Source organism: Cajanus cajan, chromosome 2 (genome assembly GCF_000230855.2).
Source record: "Cajanus cajan strain Asha chromosome 2, NIPB_CcT2T_4, whole genome shotgun sequence".
Taxonomy (NCBI): domain Eukaryota; kingdom Viridiplantae; phylum Streptophyta; class Magnoliopsida; order Fabales; family Fabaceae; genus Cajanus; species Cajanus cajan.
In genome coordinates this window covers 7,383,017-7,388,947 of record NC_138518.1, presented here as the reverse complement: position 1 = coordinate 7,388,947, position 5,931 = coordinate 7,383,017, and the positions used below count along the sequence as shown (strand labels likewise).

At 27.1% G+C, this 5,931-nt stretch overlaps 1 pseudogene; it reads left to right on the top strand.

Annotated features, from left to right (window-relative positions):
* Positions 1 to 1,559: 1,559 nt before the first annotated feature.
* Positions 1,560 to 4,554, top strand: LOC145955233 (mogroside I-E synthase-like; annotated as a pseudogene).
* Positions 4,555 to 5,931: the final 1,377 nt, after the last annotated feature.

Genomic DNA, 5,931 nt, shown 5'->3' with positions numbered 1-5,931 from the left:
TGAGGATTTTGAACAACCCTTGTTATTTCTTTTCATATCTAGATTGAGATAAATTTGTGATTCATTGCCCAACTCTCCAAGCAATCCTTTGTACGCATTGAAAACATATTCCAATGTGTAAATAAAGTGTATGAAAGACATGTAATCATGGTGAGCACATTTTACAAGCAATAATGAGCAAGACATATATAATTTTTAGAATTTGTCACAATCACACCACATTTCATCTAAACTAATTGTGAATTATTCAACTAATCGTGCCTTTCTTGGGTTAAGCATCTCTTGCCCCAGGAAATGCATATTGCATCTATCAAATTCAAGCACATGATAAGAGTTTGCCTTTGTTTGTGCGTCAACTAAGGCCTTATTTAATATTTCTAAGTATACTTGATCCGATCTCAATTTAGTTATGACTTCTCTCCCTTTTTCACTCAATAAGTTGTTACGCCTTTGGTAAGTCGACACAATCAATACTCTAATTGGTAGGTTTCTGATTTTTATATGTCCTAAGTTGATTATCTCTGCTAAATGTGTGGTCATATGCCCTCATCTTTGACCTCCATCCCATGTGAGAGTCCATTTATCTTGTGAATAACACTTTCACTCTCTAATTCTGTCCTTAGATATTATAGTAGTAATTGAATGTAGACTTAATCATGCCATATGCTAGGGAATTCAAACCATACAAAATCATTAAGTTGAAAAATAGTTGATGAAATTAATTATTTTGATTACAAGAATAAAGAAAAAAAAATTACTAACCAATGTTAACAACTTGCATGCATTTTTGAATTGCCTTATAAAAGTTTGTACAATGTATCGAACGTAAAACACATATACAAAATTTTCTGATATTCACCCATTATCAATTCTTATGTTTCTTAATTGACTCGTGCCTATCTAAGATAAGTAAAGACCATTTTGGTACTTGGTGGACACATGAACCATTAATTATTGCTTATAAATTTGATTTTAGAGTATGCGTAAAAGTTAATTATCTTTATTTTTTATTTTGAATTATGTGTGATGTGTGCTATGAATTTTATTTTGAAGAACATGTGAAAATTAATCTATATATATTTTTTGCAATGTAATTGAAGATTATGTTTTCGGTAATGTATAAACGCACTTTAATTTGTATTGTATAATGAATTTATACATCTTTAAATTATTTATAGTCTCTCTTCTTACAAAACTTTAAAGTCATAAAATAAAAATCATAAATTTATTTATATATTAACTAATTCTTCAAGTTAATAAATTAAATAAAAATATATTATAAAAAATAACAATATTATAAAAACAAAATTATAGAAAATAAAAAAAAATCAGTTGAGGAACCATTAACCAATTTCTCAAGGCACAAATAAATTTTTTTAAAAAAAAATTTAGGTGAGAAATTGATTAATGAGAAACCAATTTTCTGATATGAATAAAAAACGTAAAACTTTATAAATATATTTAAAATATTTTGACAATTTTTTTTTGTAATATTAAAATAAAAAAGACATAATTCAACAATTATCCATTCTACTCACACTCATCAGAAGAAAAAAAGAATGGAGGACAAAAGCATGGCTAGGAGAGCACACTGTTTGGTGCTACCATATCCAGCACAAGGCCACATCAACCCCATGTTTCAATTCTCCAAGCTATTGGAACACCAAGGGGTGAGAATAACATTTGTCACCACACGTTCCTACTACAACATCATGCAAAGAGTGCCTTCTATTGCAGTTGAAACCATCTCTGATGGCTTTGACAACGGTGGCATCGAGGAAGCTGGAAGCTCCAAGGCCTATCTGGATCGCTTTTGGCAAGTTGGGCCAGAAACTTTTGCTCAACTTCTTCAGAAACTTGGTGACTCAAAAGAGCATGTTGATTGTATTATTTATGATTCATTCATCCCTTGGGCACTTGATGTTGCTAAGGGATTTGGGACAGTTGGAGCTTCTTATCTCACTCAGAATATGGCTGTTAATAGTATATATTACCATGTTCATTTGGGAAAGTTGCATGTTCCCCTCACAGATCATGAGATTTCTCTTCCTTTCTTGCCCAAACTTCTTCCTCAGGACATGCCTTCTTTCTTCTTTGGAGAAGATCGCACTTTGCTTAATTTGCTTGTGGCTCAGTTCTCAAATATTGATAAAGCTGATCGGATCCTGTGCAACACCTTCTATGAGCTGGAAAACGAGGTAAGAACATAATGATAAATTAGATAATATTTTTTTATAAGCTCATGTACATAGTGACTCACGTGGTGATCTAAAGATAACAACTAAAAATAAATTAGATAGTACATTTACATTTTACAAAATTGTTTTCAAGCATGCATTTAATTTTTAATTTGAAGTTTTTGTATCAAGATACGATAGGAGGGTATTAAATGAGAACTGTTCATTTTATTGTTAGAAATAAAAAAATATAAGTAATATTGAGAGAAGAGACATTCTATGTCTCTATTTAATTATTCACGTCAATAGTACGTCATTATTATATATATTAAAAGATTTTTTTTGTAATTTTATATAATATCATTAGACAATTTTTTTTTTATTTTTTTCATTTTTTATGTAAAAGGTTAAATTATTCTAAATAAATTGTACACAAAAGTGAAATACTAAGTATAAATAAATTATTATATATTTGGCAAAATAAAAAAGATAAAACGTACATGGAGGAGATTACTAATTCTCTTTTTATATAAATTGAAATGATTATCTCGAATATTTGAAGAATGGTTTTAACAATGTTTTAAATATTGAATCATACATTGAATCAATTTAAATATTAATTCAAGGTTTAATAATTTAATCGTGGTCAAACTGTGATCTAATTAGTATTAATAAAATAATAATAATAATTATTAATAATATAAAAATAATATTAAATAAATATAATAACATAATTTTATAATACTAAAAATTAAAATAAAATATTATTTATAAATTCTCAATATTTAATGTGATATAATATTTAAGTGCTAAATAAAATATAATATAATATTAAGTCTAAATTTTAATAAAATATAATAATATATTAATAATAAGAAGTTTACATTTAGAATAAAGAATATCAAATTAATATAATATAAATTATAAAAAATAAGGTATTAAAAATTAAAAATTAACATAAATGATTAAATTATATTTATAAGATAAGTATTAAAAAGAAATTATTTAAATTTATAATTTTTTTAAATATACATTTTATTAAAAATATTTTGAATTAAATTTTGAAATATTTTTTTTTAATTGAACTGATTCAAACTGGTTAGACTAGTTTTATAAGTTTCACAAGTTTTGACGGATTCATCGCTAAGCTATTTTGGGGATCAAATGCAACCTAAAAGGTTGAGGACCACTTCCCAGTCGAACTGGCCAACCGACCAATTTTTTATTTTCAAAACCATACTTTTTAGTAATCATTGTTTAATGATAATTATAGATTTATCATATTTTTCAACCTATCATTTTTTAATTTTCATTTCTAAATTCAATTTCATTTTTTAAAAATATTATCAATAGTTAAAAATAATTTTACATCACAATGATAAATTATTTATCATATATAAAAATATAATTTATAACATATTTTTAATTATAATATAATTTATGTATTAAAAATATAATTTATTGTAAAGTTTAGTCATATTTAAAATAAAATTTATCTGCATGTGCCTTATACCGACTAAAATTTTAAATAACTCTTAATATTAGTTATTTAAGTATAATTGTATGACTCGTGTTTATAATTCTAATTCTTTTACAATACCTAAGAGTTCTCAATCTATATACCCTAATTTAGCATGCATATTTAGTGACTGACAATAATGTTTATATTAGATATCAGAATGGGCTTCAAAGATTTGGCCAAAATTCAAGACCATAGGACCAAATATACCAACTTTCTTCTTAGATTATCATTGTGATGATAACCAAGATTATAAAGTTACAAAATTCAAGAGCGAAGAATGCATGGAATAGCTAGATGATAAGCCAAAAGGGTCAGTTGTTTATGTATCTTTTGGGAGTTTGGTTACCTTTGTTGAGGAGCAAATGGAAGAATTTGCTTCTTGTTTTAGAGAGAGTTCAAATTATTTCTTGTGGGTGGTTAGAGCTTCTGAAGAAAATAAACTACCTAAAGACTTTGAAAAAAAACAGAAAAAGATTTGGTTATGACATGGTGTTCCCAACTAAAAGTTTTTGCTCATGAAGCTGTAGGATGCTTTGTAACACATTGTGGTTGGAATTCTACATTAGAAACTTTATGTTTGGGTGTTCCAACAGTTGCAATACCATGGTGGTCAGATCAGAGCACAAACACAAACTTATTACAGATGTTTGGAAAATAGGAATTAGAACTCCGGTCGGTGAGGAAAGGATTGTGGGACGAGAAGCTCTAAAGAATTGCATAAAGGAGATAATGGATAGAGGCAAAGAAATGAAGATCAATGCCACTCAATGGAGGAACTTAGCTGTAAAAGCGGTTAACAAAGGTGGAACTTCCTATGAAAATGTTATAGAATTTACGAAAAATTTATTAAATTAGTAAGCTTCATGTCCTAAATTTTAGATTACTTCATGATCAGACATACAATTCCTATTTAATATTTTCATGTAGGAGCTTGATTAATTATAATTAATCAAGATGATCGATATTAATTTTAAAAATATGCATCTATCAATTCTTTTATAATCGATTATAAATATACTATATATCTTTCACGAGGAAGGATCCGTATACTATAGAAATAAGTTTATATAAATTTTTTATGTTCAATAATTCATGTTTTATATCAAATTTCAACGATCTAACCGTTGAATTTAAAGTTTTTAATGCATAGATCAAATATGCAAATTTTAAAAAAATTTGAAAATCATTTGATACTTCGTTTCATTAATTCAAATCAATGTATAAAATGATTTTATAATTATAAATCAATTTGAATTAATGAAATAAAATATCAAATGATTTTTATTTTTTTATAAATATTTACAGATTTGATTTATGTATTAAGAATTTTAATTTCAACAGTTGAATCATTGAAATTTGACGTAGAACATGAGTTATGAATGGAATAAGCATAGGTAGATTCACTCCTAGAGTAAACAGATCCCTTCTCATCTTTCATATATATATATATATATATATATATATATATATATATATATATCATGAAAACTTGCTTCTCAAGAATCTCTTTGGAAGAGATAACTCTAAGAATGGTGAAGTTTGATAAAGTTGGGTTGAATAATTATGGGGTACTTACCCTTATTTTGTTAGATACCGACCTTTGGAGGCCTATCCTATCTTAAAGGACTCTTATTGTTGTTATACATTTTTTTTACTTGTAATTCATTTCAGTAAAGATTGTATTAGAATATTTTTTGCCTTGTATTTTAGGCCAAGTAGTGTAGGTAATTTTGTCCTTGTATTATTTGAAGGTGTAATTAATAAATTAAGGGAGGTGTAATTAGCAAAGTCTTGTTAGACTTATTTGGGCTTGGATGGCCCAAGTCTCTTTATGTACCATAGGATTGGATGTTCACTTGTTCATGCAAGTGGTTTGGACATCCAAACCATGCCAAGCTTGTCATCCAAGCTACAAATTAAGTCACATGTCTTGGATAGTAACATCTCAAAAAACATGTTAAAAGTAATCATTAGTCTAATAGTGGTAATGATTTGGTTAGGTAGTTGGAGTTAACTTAAAGCTAACCTAGGTTATTCTTAAACAAGGATTAACTTAACTTGTTCCATAAGCTTCTAGACAACTAACTAGACTTGTAGACATTTAGTAGAGTTAGTTAGCTTAAATACAAGACAACTAACCATGGTTACACTTAACCATGGTTAGTCTAGCTTGCACCATAAATCAACTAAAATCTATATATTGTAGTTTCGTCCATTTTGTTGAAATTTTGA